General features: G+C 60.2%; 1 protein-coding gene across 1 annotated transcript in view; it reads right to left on the reverse strand.

The window, feature by feature from the left end:
• LOC140411567 (macrophage-capping protein-like) overlaps positions 1 to 25,034 on the reverse strand; it is a 172,045-nt gene that overhangs the window by 110,467 nt on the left and 36,544 nt on the right. The gene's annotated exons all lie outside the window — the stretch shown is intronic.

The raw sequence follows: 25,034 nt of genomic DNA on the forward strand, positions 1-25,034 counted from the left end.
ACACCGTGGTTACACACCGTGGTTGCACACAGTGGTTACACACCGTGGTTGCACACCGTGGTTACACACCGTGGTTGCACACAGTGGTTACACGCAGTGGTTGCACACAGTGGTTACACACAGTGGTTACACACCATGGTTGCACACCGTGGTTACACACCGTGGTTACACACCGTGGTTGCACACGTGGTTACACACCGTGGTTACACACCGTGGTTACACACCGTGGTTACACACGGGGGTTGCACACCGTGGTTGCACTCCGTGGTTACACGCCGTGGTTGCACGCCGTGGTTGCACGCCGTGGTTACACGCCGTGGTTACACGCCGGGGTTACACGCCGTGGTTACACGCCGTGGTTACACGCCGTGGTTACACGCCGTGGTTACACGCCGTGGTTACACGCCGTGGTTGCATGCCGTGGTTACACGCCGTGGTTACACACCGTGGTTACACGCCGTGGTTACACGCCGTGGTTACACGCCGTGGTTACACACCGTGGTTGAATACCGTGGTTACACACCGTGGTTACACACCGTGGTTACACGCCGTGGTTACAAGCCGTGGTTGCACACCGTGGTTACACGCCGTGGTTACACGCCGTGGTTACACGCCGTGGTTACACACCGTGGTTGCATTCCGTGGTTACACGTCGTGGTTACACGCCGTGGTTGCACGCCGTGGTTACACACCGTGGTTGCATTCCGTGGTTACACGTCATGGTTACACACCGTGGTAACACACCGTGGTTACACACCGTGGTTACACACCGTGGTTACACATCGTGGTTGCACGCCGTGGTTACACGCCGTGGTTGCACGCCGTGGTTGCACGCCGTGGTTGCACGCCGTGGTTGCACGCTGTGGTTACACGCCGTGGTTACACGCCGTGGTTACACGCCGTGGTTACACTCCGTGGTTTCACGCCGTGGTTACACGCCGTGGTTACACACCGTGGTTACACGCCGTGGTTACACACCGTGGTTGCATTCCGTGGTTACACGTCATGGTTACACACCGTGGTTACACACCGTGGTTACACACCGTGGTTACACATCGTGGTTGCACGCCGTGGTTACACGCCGTGGTTGCACGCCGTGGTTGCACGCCGTGGTTGCACGCCGTGGTTACACGCCGTGGTTACACACCGGGGTTACACACCGTGGTTACACACCGTGGTTACACACCGTGGTTGCACACCGTGGTTACACACCGTGGTTGCACACCGTGGTTGCACACAGTGGTTACACACCGTGGTTACACGCCGTGGTTACACGCCGTGGTTACACGCCGTGGTTACACGCCGTGGTTACACTCCGTGGTTACACGCCGTGGTTACACACCGTGGTTACACACCGTGGTTACACACCGTGGTTGCACACCGTGGTTGCACACAGTGGTTACACACAGTGGTTACACACCGTGGTTGCACACCGTGGTTACACACGGGGGTTGCACACCGTGGTTGCACTCCGTGGTTACATGCCGTGGTTGCACGCCGTGGTTGCACGCCGTGGTTACACGCCGTGGTTACACGCCGTGGTTACACGCCGTGGTTACACGCCGTGGTTACACGCCGTGGTTTCACGCCGTGGTTACACGCCGTGGTTACACGCCTTGGTTACACGCCGTGGTTACACGCCGTGGTTACACGCCGTGGTTTCACGCCGTGTTTACACACCGTGGTTACACGCCGTGGTTGCACGCCGTGGTTGCACGCCGTGGTTACACGCCGTGGTTACACGCCGTGGTTGCACACTGTGGTTGCACACCGTGGTTACACGCCGTGGTTACACGCCGTGGTTGCACGCCGTGGTTACACGCCGTGGTTACACGCCGTGGTTACACGCCGTGGTTGCATGCCGTGGTTACACGCCGTGGTTGCACGCCGTGGTTACACGCCGTGGTTACACGCCGTGGTTACACGCCGTGGTTACACGCCGTGGTTACACACCGTGGTTGCATACCGTGGTTACACACCGTGGTTACACACCGTGGTTACACGCCGTGGTTACACGCCGTGGTTGCACACCGTGGTTGCACACCGTGGTTACACACCGTGGTTACACGCCGTGGTTACACACCGTGGTTACACACCGTGGTTGCATTCCGTGGTTACACGTCTTGGTTACACACCGTGGTTACACACCGTGGTTACACACCGTGGTTGCACGCCGTGGTTACACGCCGTGGTTGCACGCCGTGGTTGCACGCCGTGGTTGCACGCCGTGGTTGCACGCCGTGGTTGCACGCCTTGGTTGCACGCCGTGGTTACACGCCGTGGTTACACGCCGTGGTTACACGCCGTGGTTACACACCGTGGTTTCACGCCGTGGTTGTACACCGTGGTTGCACACCGTGGTTACACACCGTGGTTACACACCGTGGTTGCACACAGTGGTTACACACCGTGGTTGCACACCGTGGTTACACACCGTGGTTGCACACCGTGGTTACACACCGTGGTTACACACCGTGGTTACACACGGGGGTTGCACACCGTGGTTGCACTCCGTGGTTACATGCCGTGGTTGCACGCCGTGGTTGCACGCCGTGGTTACACACCGTGGTTACACGCCGAGGTTACACGCCGTGGTTACACGCCGTGGTTACACGCCGTGGTTGCACGCCGTGGTTGCACGCCGTGGTTACACGCCGTGGTTACACGCCGTGGTTACACGCCGTGGTTACACGCCGGGGTTACACGCCGGGGTTACACGCCGTGGTTACACGCCGTGGTTACACGCCGTGGTTACACGCCGTGGTTGCATGCCGTGGTTACACGCCGTGGTTGCATGCCGTGGTTACACGCCGTGGTTACACGCCGTGGTTACACGCCGTGGTTACACGCCGTGGTTACACACCGTGGTTGAATACCGTGGTTACACACCGTGGTTACACACCGTGGTTACACGCCGTGGTCACAAGCCGTGGTTGCACACCGTGGTTACACGCCGTGGTTACACACCGTGGTTACACGCCGTGGTTACACACCGTGGTTGCATTCCGTGGTTACACACCGTGGTTGCACACCGGGGTTACACACCGTGGTTACACACCGTGGTTACACACCGTGGTTACACTTCGTGGTTGCACGCCATGGTTGCACGCCGTGGTTGCACGCCGTGGTTGCACGCCGTGGTTGCACGGCGTGGTTGCACGCCGTGGTTACACGCCGTGGTTACACGCCGTGGTTACACTCCGTGGTTTCACGCCGTGGTTGCACACCGTGGTTACACACCGTGGTTACACACCGTGGTTGCACACCGTGGTTGCACACAGTGGTTAGACACCGTGGTTGCACACCGTGGTTACACACCGTGGTTGCACACCGGGGTTACACACCATGGTCACACACCGTGGTTACACCCCGTGGTTGCACACCGTGGTTCCACACCGGGGTTACACACCATGGTCACACACCGTGGTTACACACCGTGGTTACACACCGTGGTTACACACGGGGGTTGCACACCGTGGTTGCACTCCGTGGTTACATGCCGTGGTTGCACGCCGTGGTTACACGCCGTGGTTGCACGCCGTGGTTGCACGCCGTGGTTGCACGCCGTGGTTGCACGCCGTGGTTGCACGCCGTGGTTGCACGCCGTGGTTGCACGCCGTGGTTGCACGCCGTGGTTACACGCCGTGGTTACACGCCGTGGTTACACGCCGTGGTTACACGCCGTGGTTACACGCCGTGGTTTCACGCCGTGGTTTCACGCCGTGGTTACACGCCGTGGTTTCACGCCGTGGTTTCACGCCGTGGTTACACGCCGTGGTTACACGCCGTGGTTACACGCCGTGGTTACACGCCGTGGTTTCACGCCGTGGTTGCACGCCGTGGTTGCACGCCGTGGTTGCACGCCGTGGTTACACGCCTTGGTTACACACTGTGGTTACACGCCGTGGTTACACGCCGTGGTTACACGCTGTGGTTACACACTGTGGTTACACACTGTGGTTACACGCCGTGGTTACACGCTGTGGTTACACGCCGTGGTTACACGCCGTGGTTACACACCGTGGTTACACACCGTGGTTGCACGCCGTGGTTGCACGCCGTGGTTGCACGCCGTGGTTGCACGCCGTGGTTACACGCCTTGGTTACACACTGTGGTTACACGCCGTGGTTACACGCTGTGGTTACACGCTGTGGTTACACACTGTGGTTACACACTGTGGTTACACGCCGTGGTTACACGCCGTGGTTACACGCTGTGGTTACACACTGTGGTTACACACTGTGGTTACACGCTGTGGTTACACGCTGTGGTTACACGCCGTGGTTACACGCCGTGGTTACACACGGGGCTGCACACCGTGGTTACACCCCGTGGTTGCACACCGTGGTTGCACACGGTGGTTACACACCGTGGTTACACACCGTGGTTACACACCGTGGTTACACCCGGGGGTTACACACCGTGGTTGCACACCGTGGTTACGCGCCGTGGTTACACGCCATGGTTACACGCCGTGGTTGCACACCGTGGTTACACACCGTGGTTGCACACCGTGGTTGCACACCGTGGTTAAACACCGTGGTTACAAGCCGTGGTTACACGCCGTGGTTACACGCCATGGTTACACGCCGTGGTTACACGCCGTGGTTACACGCCGTGGTTGCACGCCGTGGTTGCACGCCGTGGTTACACGCCGTGGTTACACGCATCGGTTACACGCCGTGGTTACACGCCGTGGTTACACGCCGTGGTTACACGCCGTGGTTACACACGGGGGTTGCACACCGTGGTTGCACTCCGTGGTTACACGCCGTGGTTACACGCCGTGGTTGCACACCGTGGTTACACGCCGTGGTTACACACCGTGGTTACACGCCGTGGTTACACGCCGTGGTTACACACCGTGGTTACACACCGTGGTTACACACGGGGGTTGCACACCGTGGTTGCACACCGTGGTTGCACTCCGTGGTTACACGCCGTGGTTACACACCGTGGTTGCACACCGTGGTTACACACCGTGGTTACACACCGTGGTTACACACGGGGGTTGCACACCGTGGTTGCACACCGTGGTTACACGCCGTGGTTACACGCCGTGGTTGCACGCCGTGGTTGCACGCCGTGGTTGCACGCCGTGGTTACACGCCGTGGTTACACGCCGTGGTTACACGCCGGGGTTACACGCCGTGGTTACACGCCGTGGTTACACGCCGGGGTTACACGCCGTGGTTGCACTCCGTGGTTACACGCCGTGGTTTCACGCCGTGGTTACACGCCGTGGTTACACGCCGTGGTTGCACGCCGTGGTTGCACGCCGTGGTTACACGCCGTGGTTACACGCCGTGGTTACACGCCGTGGTTACACACCGTGGTTACACGCCGTGGTTTCACGCCATGGTTTCACGCCGTGGTTACACGCCGTGGTTACACGCCGTGGTTACACGCCGTGGTTTCACGCCGTGTTTACACACCGTGGTTACACAACGTGGTTGCACGCCGTGGTTGCACGCCGTGGTTGCACGCCGTGGTTGCACACCGTGGTTGCACGCCGTGGTTACACGCCTTGGTTACACACTGTGGTTACACACTGTGGTTACACGCTGTGGTTACACGCTGTGGTTACACGCCGTGGTTGCACACCGTGGTTACACACCGTGGTTACACACCGTGGTTGCACACCGTGGTTGCACACCGTGGTTACACACCGTGGTTACACACGGGGCTGCACACCGTGGTTACACACCATGGTAACACGCCGTGGTTACACACCGTGGTTGCACACCGTGGTTACACACCGTGGTTACACACCGTGGTTACACACCGTGGTTACACACCGTGGTTGCACACCGTGGTTGCACACCGTGGTTACACACCGTGGTTACACACCGTGGTTACACACCGTGGTTACACACCGTGGTTACACACGGGGCTGCACACCGTGGTTGCACCCCGTGGTTACACGCCGTGGTTACCCACCGTGGTTACACGCCGTGGTTGCACACCGTGGTTGCACACGGTGGTTACACACCGTGGTTGCACACCGTGGTTACACACCGTGGTTACACACCGTGGTTGCACACCGTGGTTACGCGCCGTGGTTACACGCCATGGTTACACGCCGTGGTTGCACACCGTGGTTGCACACCGTGGTTGCACACGGTGGTTACACACCGTGGTTGCACACCGTGGTTACACACCGTGGTTACACACCGTGGTTGCACACCGTGGTTACGCGCCGTGGTTACACGCCATGGTTACACGCCGTGGTTGCACACCGTGGTTACACACCGTGGTTGCACACCGTGGTTGCACACCGTGGTTACACACCGTGGTTACACACGGGGGTTGCACACCGTGGTTGCACTCCGTGGTTACACGCCGTGGTTACACGCCGTGGTTACACGCCGTGGTTACACGCCGTGGTTACACGCCGTGGTTGCACGCCGTGGTTACACGCCGTGGTTGCACGCCGTGGTTACACGCCGTGGTTACACGCCGTGGTTACACGCCGTGGTTACACGCCGTGGTTACACGCCGTGGTTACACACGGGGGTTGCACACGGGGGTTGCACACCGTGGTTGCACTCCGTGGTTACACGCCGTGGTTACACGCCGTGGTTGCACACCGTGGTTACACGCCGTGGTTACACACCGTGGTTACACGCCGTGGTTACACACCGTGGTTACACACCGTGGTTACACACGGGGGTTGCACACCGTGGTTGCACACGGTGGTTGCACTCCGTGGTTACACGCCGTGGTTACACACCGTGGTTGCACACAGTGGTTACACACAGTGGTTACACACCGTGGTTACACACCGTGGTTACACACCGTGGTTACACACGGGGGTTGCACACCGTGGTTGCACTCCGTGGTTACACGCCGTGGTTACACGCCGTGGTTACACGCCGTGGTTACACGCCGTGGTTACACGCCGTGGTTACACGCCGTGGTTGCACGCCGTGGTTGCACGCCGTGGTTTCACGCCGTGGTTACACGCCGTGGTTACACGCCGTGGTTACACGCCGTGGTTACACGCCGTGGTTGCACACCGTAGTTACACACGGGGATTGCACACCGTGGTTACACACCGTGGTTACACACGGGGGTTGCACACCGTGGTTGCACTCCGTGGTTACACGCCGTGGTTACACGCCGTGGTTACACGCCGTGGTTACACGCCGTGGTTACACGCCGTGGTTACACGCCGTGGTTACACGCCGTGGTTGCACGCCGTGGTTGCACGCCGTGGTTTCACGCCGTGGTTACACGCCGTGGTTACACGCCGTGGTTACACGCCGTGGTTACACGCCGTGGTTACACGCCGTGGTTGCACACCGTAGTTACACACGGGGATTGCACACCGTGGTTGCACTCCGTGGTTACACACCGTGGTTACACGCCGTGGTTACACACCGTGGTTACACGCCGTGGTTACACGCCGTGGTTACACGCCGTGGTTACACGCCGTGGTTGCACGCCGTGGTTACACGCCGTGGTTACACAACGTGGTTACACGCCGTGGTTGCACGCCGTGGTTACACGCCGTGGTTACACGCCGTGGTTACACGCCGTGGTTTCACGCCGTGGTTTCACGCCGTGGTTACACGCCGTGGTTTCACGCCGTGGTTACACGCCGTGGTTACACGCCATGGTTGCACGCCGTGGTTACACGCCGTGGTTACACGCCGTGGTTACACGCCGTGGTTACACGCCGTGGTTTCACGCCGTGGTTTCACGCCGTGGTTACACGCCGTGGTTTCACGCCGTGGTTACACGCCGTGGTTACACGCCGTGGTTACACGCCGTGGTTACACGCCGTGGTTTCACGCCGTGTTTACACACCGTGGTTACACACCGTGGTTGCACGCCGTGGTTGCACGCCGTGGTTGCACGCCGTGGTTACACGCCTTGGTTACACACTGTGGTTACACGCTGTGGTTACACGCTGTGGTTACACGCCGTGGTTACACGCCGTGGTTACACACGGGGCTGCACACCGTGGTTACACCCCGTGGTTGCACACCGTGGTTGCACACGGTGGTTACACACCGTGGTTACACACCGTGGTTACACCCGGGGGTTACACACCGTGGTTGCACACCGTGGTTACGCGCCGTGGTTACACGCCATGGTTACACGCCGTGGTTGCACACCGTGGTTACACACCGTGGTTGCACACCGTGGTTGCACACCGTGGTTAAACACCGTGGTTACACGCCGTGGTTACACGCCGTGGTTACACGCCATGGTTACACGCCGTGGTTACACGCCGTGGTTACACGCCGTGGTTACACGCCGTGGTTACACGCCGTGGTTGCACGCCGTGGTTGCACGCCGTGGTTGCACGCCGTGGTTACACGCCGTGGTTACACGCCGTGGTTACACGCATCGGTTACACGCCGTGGTTACACGCCGTGGTTACACGCCGTGGTTACACGCCGTGGTTACACACGGGGGTTGCACACCGTGGTTGCACTCCGTGGTTACACGCCGTGGTTACACGCCGTGGTTGCACACCGTGGTTACACGCCGTGGTTACACACCGTGGTTACACGCCGTGGTTACACGCCGTGGTTACACACCGTGGTTGCACGCCGTGGTTACACGCCGTGGTTGCACGCCGTGGTTACACGCCGTGGTTACACGCCGTGGTTACACGCCGTGGTTACACGCCGTGGTTACACGCCGTGGTTACACGCCGTGGTTACACACGGGGGTTGCACACCGTGGTTGCACTCCGTGGTTACACGCCGTGGTTACACGCCGTGGTTGCACACCGTGGTTACACGCCGTGGTTACACACCGTGGTTACACGCCGTGGTTACACACCGTGGTTACACACCGTGGTTACACACGGGGGTTGCACACCGTGGTTGCACACGGTGGTTGCACTCCGTGGTTACACGCCGTGGTTACACACCGTGGTTGCACACAGTGGTTACACACCGTGGTTACACACCGTGGTTACACACCGTGGTTACACACGGGGGTTGCACACCGTGGTTGCACTCCGTGGTTACACGCCGTGGTTACACGCCGTGGTTACACGCCGTGGTTACACGCCGTGGTTACACGCCGTGGTTACACGCCGTGGTTGCACGCCGTGGTTGCACGCCGTGGTTTCACGCCGTGGTTACACGCCGTGGTTACACGCCGTGGTTACACGCCGTGGTTACACGCCGTGGTTACACGCCGTGGTTGCACACCGTAGTTACACACGGGGATTGCACACCGTGGTTACACACCGTGGTTACACACGGGGGTTGCACACCGTGGTTGCACTCCGTGGTTACACGCCGTGGTTACACGCCGTGGTTACACGCCGTGGTTGCACGCCGTGGTTGCACGCCGTGGTTGCACGCCGTGGTTGCACGCCGTGGTTTCACGCCGTGGTTACACGCCGTGGTTACACGCCGTGGTTACACGCCGTGGTTACACGCCGTGGTTACACGCCGTGGTTGCACACCGTAGTTACACACGGGGATTGCACACCGTGGTTGCACTCCGTGGTTACACACCGTGGTTACACGCCGTGGTTACACACCGTGGTTACACGCCGTGGTTACACGCCGTGGTTACACGCCGTGGTTGCACGCCGTGGTTACACGCCGTGGTTACACAACGTGGTTACACGCCGTGGTTGCACGCCGTGGTTACACGCCGTGGTTACACGCCGTGGTTACACGCCGTGGTTACACGCCGTGGTTTCACGCCGTGGTTTCACGCCGTGGTTACACGCCGTGGTTTCACGCCGTGGTTACACGCCGTGGTTACACGCCATGGTTGCACGCCGTGGTTACACGCCGTGGTTACACGCCGTGGTTACACGCCGTGGTTTCACGCCGTGGTTTCACGCCGTGGTTACACGCCGTGGTTTCACGCCGTGGTTACACGCCGTGGTTACACGCCGTGGTTACACGCCGTGGTTACACGCCGTGGTTTCACGCCGTGTTTACACACCGTGGTTACACACCGTGGTTGCACGCCGTGGTTGCACGCCGTGGTTGCACGCCGTGGTTACACGCCTTGGTTACACACTGTGGTTACACGCTGTGGTTACACGCTGTGGTTACACGCTGTGGTTACACGCCGTGGTTACACGCCGTGGTTACACACGGGGCTGCACACCGTGGTTACACCCCGTGGTTGCACACCGTGGTTGCACACGGTGGTTACACACCGTGGTTACACACCGTGGTTACACCCGGGGGTTACACACCGTGGTTGCACACCGTGGTTACGCGCCGTGGTTACACGCCATGGTTACACGCCGTGGTTGCACACCGTGGTTACACACCGTGGTTGCACACCGTGGTTAAACACCGTGGTTACACGCCGTGGTTACACGCCGTGGTTACACGCCGTGGTTACACGCCGTGGTTACACGCCGTGGTTACACGCCGTGGTTGCACGCCGTGGTTGCACGCCGTGGTTGCACGCCGTGGTTACACGCCGTGGTTACACGCATCGGTTACACGCCGTGGTTACACGCCGTGGTTACACGCCGTGGTTACACGCCGTGGTTACACACGGGGGTTGCACACCGTGGTTGCACTCCGTGGTTACACGCCGTGGTTACACGCCGTGGTTGCACGCCGTGGTTACACGCCGTGGTTACACGCCGTGGTTACACGCCGTGGTTACACACCGTGGTTACACACCGTGGTTACACACGGGGGTTGCACACCGTGGTTGCACACCGTGGTTGCACTCCGTGGTTACACGCCGTGGTTACACACCGTGGTTACACGCCGTGGTTACACACGGGGGTTGCACACCGTGGTTGCACACCGTGGTTACACACCGTGGTTACACACCGTGGTTACACACGGGGGTTGCACACCGTGGTTGCACTCCGTGGTTACACGCCGTGGTTACACACCGTGGTTGCACACCGTGGTTGCACACGGTGGTTAAACACGGGGGTTGCACTCCGTGGTTGCACACCGTGGTTGCACGCCGTGGTTGCACGCCGTGGTTACACGCCGTGGTTACACGCCGGGGTTACACGCCGGGGTTACACACCGTGGTTACACGCCGTGGTTACACACCGTGGTTAAACACGGGGGTTGCACGCCGTGGTTGCACGCCGTGGTTGCACGCTGTGGTTGCACGCCGTGGTTACACGCCGGGGTTACACACCGTGGTTACACGCCGTGGTTACACACCGTGGTTACACGCCGTGGTTGCACTCCGTGGTTACACACCGTGGTTACACACTGTGGTTGCACACCATGGTTACACACCGTGGTTACACGCCGTGGTTACACACGGGGGTTGCACACCGTGGTTGCACACCGTGGTTACACGCCGTGGTTACACGCCGTGGTTACACGCCGTGGTTACACGCCGGGGTTACACACCGTGGTTACACGCCGTGGTTACACACCGTGGTTACACGCCGTGGTTGCACTCCGTGGTTACACACCGTGGTTACACACTGTGGTTGCACACCATGGTTACACACCGTGGTTACACGCCGTGGTTGCACTCCGTGGTTGCACGCCGTGGTTACACGCCGGGGTTACACACCGTGGTTACACACCGTGGTTACACGCCGTGGTTGCACTCCGTGGTTACACGCCGTGGTTACACGCCGTGGTTACACGCCGGGGTTACACGCCGTGGTTGCACACCGTGGTTACACGCCGTGGTTACACACCGTGGTTGCACACCGTGGTTGCACACCGTGGTTACACACCGTGGTTACACACCGTGGTTACACACCGTGGTTACACACCGTGGTTACACACGGGGCTGCACACCGTGGTTGCACCCCGTGGTTACACGCCGTGGTTACCCACCGTGGTTACACCCCGTGGTTGCACACCGTGGTTGCACACCGTGGTTGCACACGGTGGTTACACACCGTGGTTGCACACCGTGGTTACACACCGTGGTTACACACCGTGGTTGCACACCGTGGTTACGCGCCGTGGTTACACGCCATGGTTACACGCCGTGGTTGCACACCGTGGTTACACACCGTGGTTGCACACCGTGGTTGCACACCGTGGTTACACACCGTGGTTACACACCGTGGTTACACACGGGGGTTGCACACCGTGGTTGCACTCCGTGGTTACACGCCGTGGTTACACGCCGTGGTTACACGCCGTGGTTACACGCCGTGGTTACACGCCGTGGTTGCACGCCGTGGTTACACGCCGTGGTTGCACGCCGTGGTTACACGCCGTGGTTACACGCCGTGGTTACACGCCGTGGTTACACGCCGTGGTTACACACGGGGGTTGCACACGGGGGTTGCACACCGTGGTTGCACTCCGTGGTTACACGCCGTGGTTACACGCCGTGGTTGCACACCGTGGTTACACGCCGTGGTTACACACCGTGGTTACACGCCGTGGTTACACACCGTGGTTACACACCGTGGTTACACACGGGGGTTGCACACCGTGGTTGCACACGGTGGTTGCACTCCGTGGTTACACGCCGTGGTTACACACCGTGGTTGCACACAGTGGTTACACACAGTGGTTACACACAGTGGTTACACACCGTGGTTACACACCGTGGTTACACACCGTGGTTACACACGGGGGTTGCACACCGTGGTTGCACTCCGTGGTTACACGCCGTGGTTACACGCCGTGGTTACACGCCATGGTTACACGCCGTGGTTACACGCCGTGGTTACACGCCGTGGTTGCACGCCGTGGTTGCACGCCGTGGTTTCACGCCGTGGTTACACGCCGTGGTTACACGCCGTGGTTACACGCCGTGGTTACACGCCGTGGTTGCACACCGTAGTTACACACGGGGATTGCACACCGTGGTTACACACCGTGGTTACACACGGGGGTTGCACACCGTGGTTGCACTCCGTGGTTACACGCCGTGGTTACACGCCGTGGTTACACGCCGTGGTTACACGCCGTGGTTACACGCCGTGGTTACACGCCGTGGTTGCACGCCGTGGTTGCACGCCGTGGTTACACGCCTTGGTTACACACTGTGGTTACACGCTGTGGTTACACGCTGTGGTTACACGCTGTGGTTACACGCCGTGGTTACACGCCGTGGTTACACACGGGGCTGCACACCGTGGTTACACCCCGTGGTTGCACACCGTGGTTGCACACGGTGGTTACACACCGTGGTTACACACCGTGGTTACACCCGGGGGTTACACACCGTGGTTGCACACCGTGGTTACGCGCCGTGGTTACACGCCATGGTTACACGCCGTGGTTGCACACCGTGGTTACACACCGTGGTTGCACACCGTGGTTAAACACCGTGGTTACACGCCGTGGTTACACGCCGTGGTTACACGCCGTGGTTACACGCCGTGGTTACACGCCGTGGTTACACGCCGTGGTTGCACGCCGTGGTTGCACGCCGTGGTTGCACGCCGTGGTTACACGCCGTGGTTACACGCATCGGTTACACGCCGTGGTTACACGCCGTGGTTACACGCCGTGGTTACACGCCGTGGTTACACACGGGGGTTGCACACCGTGGTTGCACTCCGTGGTTACACGCCGTGGTTACACGCCGTGGTTGCACGCCGTGGTTACACGCCGTGGTTACACGCCGTGGTTACACGCCGTGGTTACACACCGTGGTTACACACCGTGGTTACACACGGGGGTTGCACACCGTGGTTGCACACCGTGGTTGCACTCCGTGGTTACACGCCGTGGTTACACACCGTGGTTACACGCCGTGGTTACACACGGGGGTTGCACACCGTGGTTGCACACCGTGGTTACACACCGTGGTTACACACCGTGGTTACACACGGGGGTTGCACACCGTGGTTGCACTCCGTGGTTACACGCCGTGGTTACACACCGTGGTTGCACACCGTGGTTGCACACGGTGGTTAAACACGGGGGTTGCACTCCGTGGTTGCACACCGTGGTTGCACGCCGTGGTTGCACGCCGTGGTTACACGCCGTGGTTACACGCCGGGGTTACACGCCGGGGTTACACACCGTGGTTACACGCCGTGGTTACACACCGTGGTTAAACACGGGGGTTGCACGCCGTGGTTACACGCCGGGGTTACACACCGTGGTTACACGCCGTGGTTACACACCGTGGTTACACGCCGTGGTTGCACTCCGTGGTTACACACCGTGGTTACACACTGTGGTTGCACACCATGGTTACACACCGTGGTTACACGCCGTGGTTACACACGGGGGTTGCACACCGTGGTTGCACACCGTGGTTACACGCCGTGGTTACACGCCGTGGTTACACGCCGGGGTTACACACCGTGGTTACACACCGTGGTTACACGCCGGGGTTACACACCGTGGTTACACACCGTGGTTACACGCCGTGGTTACACGCCGTGGTTACACGCCGGGGTTACACACCGTGGTTACACACCGTGGTTACACGCCGTGGTTGCACTCCGTGGTTGCACGCCGTGGTTACACGCCGGGGTTACACACCGTGGTTACACACCGTGGTTACACGCCGTGGTTGCACTCCGTGGTTACACGCCGTGGTTACACGCCGTGGTTACACGCCGGGGTTACACGCCGTGGTTGCACACCGTGGTTACACGCCGTGGTTACACACCGTGGTTGCACACCGTGGTTGCACACCGTGGTTACACACCGTGGTTACACACCGTGGTTACACACCGTGGTTACACACCGTGGTTACACACGGGGCTGCACACCGTGGTTGCACCCCGTGGTTACACGCCGTGGTTACCCACCGTGGTTACACCCCGTGGTTGCACACCGTGGTTGCACACCGTGGTTGCACACGGTGGTTACACACCGTGGTTGCACACCGTGGTTACACACCGTGGTTACACACCGTGGTTGCACACCGTGGTTACGCGCCGTGGTTACACGCCATGGTTACACGCCGTGGTTGCACACCGTGGTTACACACCGTGGTTGCACACCGTGGTTGCACACCGTGGTTACACACCGTGGTTACACACCGTGGTTACACACGGGGGTTGCACACCGTGGTTGCACTCCGTGGTTACACGCCGTGGTTACACGCCGTGGTTACACGCCGTGGTTACACGCCGTGGTTACACGCCGTGGTTGCACGCCGTGGTTACACGCCGTGGTTGCACGCCGTGGTTACACGCCGTGGTTACACGCCGTGGTTACACGCCGTGGTTACACGCCGTGGTTACACACGGGGGTTGCACACGGGGGTTGCACACCGTGGTTGCACTCCGTGGTTACACGCCGTGGTTACACGCCGTGGTTGCACACCGTGGTTACACGCCGTGGTTACACACCGTGGTTACACGCCGTGGTTACACACCGTGGTTACACACCGTGGTTACACACGGGGGTTGCACACCGTGGTTGCACACGGTGGTTGCACTCCGTGGTTACACGCCGTGGTTACACACCGTGGTTGCACACAGTGGTTACACACAGTGGTTACACACCGTGGTTACACACCGTGGTTACACACCGTGGTTACACACGGGGGTTGCACACCGTGGTTGCACTCCGTGGTTACACGCCGTGGTTACACGCCGTGGTTACACGCCATGGTTACACGCCGTGGTTACACGCCGTGGTTACACGCCGTGGTTGCACGCCGTGGTTGCACGCCGTGGTTTCACGCCGTGGTTACACGCCGTGGTTACACGCCGTGGTTACACGCCGTGGTTACACGCCGTGGTTGCACACCGTAGTTACACACGGGGATTGCACACCGTGGTTACACACCGTGGTTACACACGGGGGTTGCACACCGTGGTTGCACTCCGTGGTTACACGCCGTGGTTACACGCCGTGGTTACACGCCGTGGTTACACGCCGTGGTTACACGCCGTGGTTACACGCCGTGGTTGCACGCCGTGGTTGCACGCCGTGGTTTCACGCCGTGGTTACACGCCGTGGTTACACGCCGTGGTTACACGCCGTGGTTACACGCCGTGGTTGCACACCGTAGTTACACACGGGGATTGCACACCGTGGTTGCACTCCGTGGTTACACACCGTGGTTACACGCCGTGGTTACACACCGTGGTTACACGCCGTGGTTACACGCCGTGGTTACACGCCGTGGTTACACGCCGTGGTTGCACGCCGTGGTTACACGCCGTGGTTACACAACGTGGTTACACGCCGTGGTTGCACGCCGTGGTTACACGCCGTGGTTACACGCCGTGGTTACACGCCGTGGTTACACGCCGTGGTTTCACGCCGTGGTTTCACGCCGTGGTTACACGCCGTGGTTTCACGCCGTGGTTACACGCCGTGGTTACACGCCGTGGTTGCACGCCGTGGTTACACGCCGTGGTTACACGCCGTGGTTACACGCCGTGGTTACACGCCGTGGTTTCACGCCGTGGTTTCACGCCGTGGTTACACGCCGTGGTTTCACGCCGTGGTTACACGCCGTGGTTACACGCCGTGGTTACACGCCGTGGTTACACGCCGTGGTTTCACGCCGTGTTTACACACCGTGGTTACACACCGTGGTTGCACGCCGTGGTTGCACGCCGTGGTTGCACGCCGTGGTTACACGCCTTGGTTACACACTGTGGTTACACACTGTGGTTACACGCTGTGGTTACACGCTGTGGTTACACGCCGTGGTTACACGCCGTGGTTACACACGGGGCTGCACACCGTGGTTACACCCCGTGGTTGCACACCGTGGTTGCACACCGTGGTTGCACACGGTGGTTACACACCGTGGTTACACACCGTGGTTACACCCGGGGGTTACACACCGTGGTTGCACACCGTGGTTACGCGCCGTGGTTACACGCCATGGTTACACGCCGTGGTTGCACACCGTGGTTACACACCGTGGTTGCACACCGTGGTTGCACACCGTGGTTAAACACCGTGGTTACACGCCGTGGTTACACGCCGTGGTTACACGCCATGGTTACACGCCGTGGTTACACGCCGTGGTTACACGCCGTGGTTACACGCCGTGGTTGCACGCCGTGGTTGCACGCCGTGGTTGCACGCCGTGGTTGCACGCCGTGGTTACACGCCGTGGTTACACGCCGTGGTTACACGCATCGGTTACACGCCGTGGTTACACGCCGTGGTTACACGCCGTGGTTACACGCCGTGGTTACACACGGGGGTTGCACACCGTGGTTGCACTCCGTGGTTACACGCCGTGGTTACACGCCGTGGTTGCACACCGTGGTTACACGCCGTGGTTACACACCGTGGTTACACGCCGTGGTTACACGCCGTGGTTACACACCGTGGTTGCACGCCGTGGTTACACGCCGTGGTTGCACGCCGTGGTTACACGCCGTGGTTACACGCCGTGGTTACACGCCGTGGTTACACGCCGTGGTTACACGCCGTGGTTACACGCCGTGGTTACACACGGGGGTTGCACACCGTGGTTGCACTCCGTGGTTACACGCCGTGGTTACACGCCGTGGTTGCACACCGTGGTTACACGCCGTGGTTACACACCGTGGTTACACGCCGTGGTTACACACCGTGGTTACACACCGTGGTTACACACGGGGGTTGCACACCGTGGTTGCACACGGTGGTTGCACTCCGTGGTTACACGCCGTGGTTACACACCGTGGTTGCACACAGTGGTTACACACCGTGGTTACACACCGTGGTTACACACCGTGGTTACACACGGGGGTTGCACACCGTGGTTGCACTCCGTGGTTACACGCCGTGGTTACACGCCGTGGTTACACGCCGTGGTTACACGCCGTGGTTACACGCCGTGGTTGCACGCCGTGGTTGCACGCCGTGGTTTCACGCCGTGGTTACACGCCGTGGTTACACGCCGTGGTTACACGCCGTGGTTACACGCCGTGGTTACACGCCGTGGTTGCACACCGTAGTTACACACGGGGATTGCACACCGTGGTTACACACCGTGGTTACACACGGGGGTTGCACACCGTGGTTGCACTCCGTGGTTACACGCCGTGGTTACACGCCGTGGTTACACGCCGTGGTTACACGCCGTGGTTACACGCCGTGGTTGCACGCCGTGGTTGCACGCCGTGGTTGCACGCCGTGGTTGCACGCCGTGGTTTCACGCCGTGGTTACACGCCGTGGTTACACGCCGTGGTTACACGCCGTGGTTACACGCCGTGGTTACACGCCGTGGTTGCACACCGTAGTTACACATGGGGATTGCACACCGTGGTTGCACTCCGTGGTTACACACCGTGGTTACACGCCGTGGTTACACACCGTGGTTACACGCCGTGGTTACACGCCGTGGTTACACGCCGTGGTTGCACGCCGTGGTTACACGCCGTGGTTACACAACGTGGTTACACGCCGTGGTTGCACGCCGTGGTTACACGCCGTGGTTACACGCCGTGGTTACACGCCGTGGTTACACGCCGTGGTTTCACGCCGTGGTTTCACGCCGTGGTTACACGCCGTGGTTTCACGCCGTGGTTACACGCCGTGGTTACACGCCATGGTTGCACGCCGTGGTTACACGCCGTGGTTACACGCCGTGGTTACACGCCGTGGTTTCACGCCGTGGTTTCACGCCGTGGTTACACGCCGTGGTTTCACGCCGTGGTTACACGCCGTGGTTACACGCCGTGGTTACACGCCGTGGTTACACGCCGTGGTTTCACGCCGTGTTTACACACCGTGGTTACACACCGTGGTTGCACGCCGTGGTTGCACGCCGTGGTTGCACGCCGTGGTTACACGCCTTGGTTACACACTGTGGTTACACGCTGTGGTTACACGCTGTGGTTACACGCTGTGGTTACACGCCGTGGTTACACGCCGTGGTTACACACGGGGCTGCACACCGTGGTTACACCCCGTGGTTGCACACCGTGGTTGCACACGGTGGTTACACACCGTGGTTACACACCGTGGTTACACCCGGGGGTTACACACCGTGGTTGCACACCGTGGTTACGCGCCGTGGTTACACGCCATGGTTACACGCCGTGGTTGCACACCGTGGTTACACACCGTGGTTGCACACCGTGGTTGCACACCGTGGTTAAACACCGTGGTTACACGCCGTGGTTACACGCCGTGGTTACACGCCGTGGTTACACGCCGTGGTTACACGCCGTGGTTACACGCCGTGGTTACACGCCGTGGTTGCACGCCGTGGTTGCACGCCGTGGTTGCACGCCGTGGTTACACGCCGTGGTTACACGCATCGGTTACACGCCGTGGTTACACGCCGTGGTTACACGCCGTGGTTACACACGGGGGTTGCACACCGTGGTTGCACTCCGTGGTTACACGCCGTGGTTACACGCCGTGGTTGCACACCGTAGTTACACATGGGGATTGCACACCGTGGTTGCACTCCGTGGTTACACACCGTGGTTACACGCCGTGGTTACACACCGTGGTTACACGCCGTGGTTACACGCCGTGGTTACACGCCGTGGTTGCACGCCGTGGTTACACGCCGTGGTTACACAACGTGGTTACACGCCGTGGTTGCACGCCGTGGTTACACGCCGTGGTTACACGCCGTGGTTACACGCCGTGGTTACACGCCGTGGTTGCACGCCGTGGTTGCACGCCGTGGTTGCACGCCGTGGTTACACGCCGTGGTTACACGCCGTGGTTACACGCATCGGTTACACGCCGTGGTTACACGCCGTGGTTACACGCCGTGGTTACACGCCGTGGTTACACACGGGGGTTGCACACCGTGGTTGCACTCCGTGGTTACACGCCGTGGTTACACGCCGTGGTTGCACACCGTGGTTACACGCCGTGGTTACACACCGTGGTTACACGCCGTGGTTACACGCCGTGGTTACACACCGTGGTTGCACGCCGTGGTTACACGCCGTGGTTGCACGCCGTGGTTACACGCCGTGGTTACACGCCGTGGTTACACGCCGTGGTTACACGCCGTGGTTACACGCCGTGGTTACACGCCGTGGTTACACACGGGGGTTGCACACCGTGGTTGCACTCCGTGGTTACACGCCGTGGTTACACGCCGTGGTTGCACACCGTGGTTACACGCCGTGGTTACACACCGTGGTTACACGCCGTGGTTACACACCGTGGTTACACACCGTGGTTACACACGGGGGTTGCACACCGTGGTTGCACACGGTGGTTGCACTCCGTGGTTACACGCCGTGGTTACACACCGTGGTTGCACACAGTGGTTACACACCGTGGTTACACACCGTGGTTACACACCGTGGTTACACACGGGGGTTGCACACCGTGGTTGCACTCCGTGGTTACACGCCGTGGTTACACGCCGTGGTTACACGCCGTGGTTACACGCCGTGGTTACACGCCGTGGTTACACGCCGTGGTTGCACGCCGTGGTTGCACGCCGTGGTTTCACGCCGTGGTTACACGCCGTGGTTACACGCCGTGGTTACACGCCGTGGTTACACGCCGTGGTTACACGCCGTGGTTGCACACCGTAGTTACACACGGGGATTGCACACCGTGGTTACACACCGTGGTTACACACGGGGGTTGCACACCGTGGTTGCACTCCGTGGTTACACGCCGTGGTTACACGCCGTGGTTACACGCCGTGGTTGCACGCCGTGGTTGCACGCCGTGGTTGCACGCCGTGGTTGCACGCCGTGGTTTCACGCCGTGGTTACACGCCGTGGTTACACGCCGTGGTTACACGCCGTGGTTACACGCCGTGGTTACACGCCGTGGTTGCACACCGTAGTTACACACGGGGATTGCACACCGTGGTTGCACTCCGTGGTTACACACCGTGGTTACACGCCGTGGTTACACACCGTGGTTACACGCCGTGGTTACACGCCGTGGTTACACGCCGTGGTTGCACGCCGTGGTTACACGCCGTGGTTACACAACGTGGTTACACGCCGTGGTTGCACGCCGTGGTTACACGCCGTGGTTACACGCCGTGGTTACACGCCGTGGTTACACGCCGTGGTTTCACGCCGTGGTTTCACGCCGTGGTTACACGCCGTGGTTTCACGCCGTGGTTACACGCCGTGGTTACACGCCATGGTTGCACGCCGTGGTTACACGCCGTGGTTACACGCCGTGGTTACACGCCGTGGTTTCACGCCGTGGTTTCACGCCGTGGTTTCACGCCGTGGTTACACGCCGTGGTTTCACGCCGTGGTTACACGCCGTGGTTACACGCCGTGGTTACACGCCGTGGTTACACGCCGTGGTTTCACGCCGTGTTTACACACCGTGGTTACACACCGTGGTTGCACGCCGTGGTTGCACGCCGTGGTTGCACGCCGTGGTTACACGCCTTGGTTACACACTGTGGTTACACGCTGTGGTTACACGCTGTGGTTACACGCTGTGGTTACACGCCGTGGTTACACGCCGTGGTTACACACGGGGCTGCACACCGTGGTTACACCCCGTGGTTGCACACCGTGGTTGCACACGGTGGTTACACACCGTGGTTACACACCGTGGTTACACCCGGGGGTTACACACCGTGGTTGCACACCGTGGTTACGCGCCGTGGTTACACGCCATGGTTACACGCCGTGGTTGCACACCGTGGTTACACACCGTGGTTGCACACCGTGGTTAAACACCGTGGTTACACGCCGTGGTTACACGCCGTGGTTACACGCCGTGGTTACACGCCGTGGTTACACGCCGTGGTTACACGCCGTGGTTGCACGCCGTGGTTGCACGCCGTGGTTGCACGCCGTGGTTACACGCCGTGGTTACACGCATCGGTTACACGCCGTGGTTACACGCCGTGGTTACACGCCGTGGTTACACGCCGTGGTTACACACGGGGGTTGCACACCGTGGTTGCACTCCGTGGTTACACGCCGTGGTTACACGCCGTGGTTGCACACCGTGGTTACACGCCGTGGTTACACACCGTGGTTACACGCCGTGGTTACACGCCGTGGTTACACACCGTGGTTACACACCGTGGTTACACACGGGGGTTGCACACCGTGGTTGCACACCGTGGTTGCACTCCGTGGTTACACGCCGTGGTTACACACCGTGGTTACACGCCGTGGTTACACACGGGGGTTGCACACCGTGGTTGCACACCGTGGTTACACACCGTGGTTACACACCGTGGTTACACACGGGGGTTGCACACCGTGGTTGCACTCCGTGGTTACACGCCGTGGTTACACACCGTGGTTGCACACCGTGGTTGCACACGGTGGTTACACACCGTGGTTACACACCGTGGTTAAACACGGGGGTTGCACTCCGTGGTTGCACACCGTGGTTGCACGCCGTGGTTGCACGCCGTGGTTACACGCCGTGGTTACACGCCGGGGTTACACACCGTGGTTACACGCCGTGGTTACACACCGTGGTTAAACACGGGGGTTGCACGCCGTGGTTGCACGCCGTGGTTGCACGCTGTGGTTGCACGCCGTGGTTACACGCCGGGGTTACACACCGTGGTTACACGCCGTGGTTACACACCGTGGTTACACGCCGTGGTTGCACTCCGTGGTTACACACCGTGGTTACACACTGTGGTTGCACACCATGGTTACACACCGTGGTTACACGCCGTGGTTACACACGGGGGTTGCACACCGTGGTTGCACACCGTGGTTACACGCCGTGGTTACACGCCGTGGTTACACGCCGGGGTTACACACCGTGGTTACACACCGTGGTTACACACCGTGGTTACACACCGTGGTTACACGCCGTGGTTACACGCCGGGGTTACACACCGTGGTTACACACCGTGGTTACACGCCGTGGTTGCACTCCGTGGTTGCACGCCGTGGTTACACGCCGGGGTTACACACCGTGGTTACACACCGTGGTTACACACCGTGGTTACACGCCGTGGTTGCACTCCGTGGTTACACGCCGTGGTTACACGCCGTGGTTACACGCCGGGGTTACACGCCGTGGTTGCACACCGTGGTTACACGCCGTGGTTACACACCGTGGTTGCACACCGTGGTTGCACACCGTGGTTACACACCGTGGTTACACACCGTGGTTACACACCGTGGTTACACACCGTGGTTACACACGGGGCTGCACACCGTGGTTGCACCCCGTGGTTACACGCCGTGGTTACCCACCGTGGTTACACCCCGTGGTTGCACACCGTGGTTGCACACCGTGGTTGCACACGGTGGTTACACACCGTGGTTGCACACCGTGGTTACACACCGTGGTTACACACCGTGGTTGCACACCGTGGTTACGCGCCGTGGTTACACGCCATGGTTACACGCCGTGGTTGCACACCGTGGTTACACACCGTGGTTGCACACCGTGGTTGCACACCGTGGTTACACACCGTGGTTACACACCGTGGTTACACACGGGGGTTGCACACCGTGGTTGCACTCCGTGGTTACACGCCGTGGTTACACGCCGTGGTTACACGCCGTGGTTACACGCCGTGGTTACACGCCGTGGTTGCACGCCGTGGTTACACGCCGTGGTTGCACGCCGTGGTTACACGCCGTGGTTACACGCCGTGGTTACACGCCGTGGTTACACGCCGTGGTTACACACGGGGGTTGCACACGGGGGTTGCACACCGTGGTTGCACTCCGTGGTTACACGCCGTGGTTACACGCCGTGGTTGCACACCGTGGTTACACGCCGTGGTTACACACCGTGGTTACACGCCGTGGTTACACACCGTGGTTACACACCGTGGTTACACACGGGGGTTGCACACCGTGGTTGCACACGGTGGTTGCACTCCGTGGTTACACGCCGTGGTTACACACCGTGGTTGCACACAGTGGTTACACACAGTGGTTACACACCGTGGTTACACACCGTGGTTACACACCGTGGTTACACACGGGGGTTGCACACCGTGGTTGCACTCCGTGGTTACACGCCGTGGTTACACGCCGTGGTTACACGCCATGGTTACACGCCGTGGTTACACGCCGTGGTTACACGCCGTGGTTGCACGCCGTGGTTGCACGCCGTGGTTTCACGCCGTGGTTACACGCCGTGGTTACACGCCGTGGTTACACGCCGTGGTTGCACACCGTAGTTACACACGGGGATTGCACACCGTGGTTACACACCGTGGTTACACACGGGGGTTGCACACCGTGGTTGCACTCCGTGGTTACACGCCGTGGTTACACGCCGTGGTTACACGCCGTGGTTACACGCCGTGGTTACACGCCGTGGTTACACGCCGTGGTTGCACGCCGTGGTTGCACGCCGTGGTTTCACGCCGTGGTTACACGCCGTGGTTACACGCCGTGGTTACACGCCGTGGTTACACGCCGTGGTTGCACACCGTAGTTACACACGGGGATTGCACACCGTGGTTGCACTCCGTGGTTACACACCGTGGTTACACGCCGTGGTTACACACCGTGGTTACACGCCGTGGTTACACGCCGTGGTTACACGCCGTGGTTACACGCCGTGGTTGCACGCCGTGGTTACACGCCGTGGTTACACAACGTGGTTACACGCCGTGGTTGCACGCCGTGGTTACACGCCGTGGTTACACGCCGTGGTTACACGCCGTGGTTACACGCCGTGGTTTCACGCCGTGGTTTCACGCCGTGGTTACACGCCGTGGTTTCACGCCGTGGTTACACGCCGTGGTTACACGCCGTGGTTGCACGCCGTGGTTACACGCCGTGGTTACACGCCGTGGTTACACGCCGTGGTTACACGCCGTGGTTTCACGCCGTGGTTTCACGCCGTGGTTACACGCCGTGGTTTCACGCCGTGGTTACACGCCGTGGTTACACGCCGTGGTTACACGCCGTGGTTACACGCCGTGGTTTCACGCCGTGTTTACACACCGTGGTTACACACCGTGGTTGCACGCCGTGGTTGCACGCCGTGGTTGCACGCCGTGGTTACACGCCTTGGTTACACACTGTGGTTACACACTGTGGTTACACGCTGTGGTTACACGCTGTGGTTACACGCCGTGGTTACACGCCGTGGTTACACACGGGGCTGCACACCGTGGTTACACCCCGTGGTTGCACACCGTGGTTGCACACGGTGGTTACACACCGTGGTTACACACCGTGGTTACACCCGGGGGTTACACACCGTGGTTGCACACCGTGGTTACGCGCCGTGGTTACACGCCATGGTTACACGCCGTGGTTGCACACCGTGGTTACACACCGTGGTTGCACACCGTGGT

This window comes from Scyliorhinus torazame, chromosome 4 (genome assembly GCF_047496885.1).
Source record: "Scyliorhinus torazame isolate Kashiwa2021f chromosome 4, sScyTor2.1, whole genome shotgun sequence".
NCBI classification, from domain to species: domain Eukaryota; kingdom Metazoa; phylum Chordata; class Chondrichthyes; order Carcharhiniformes; family Scyliorhinidae; genus Scyliorhinus; species Scyliorhinus torazame.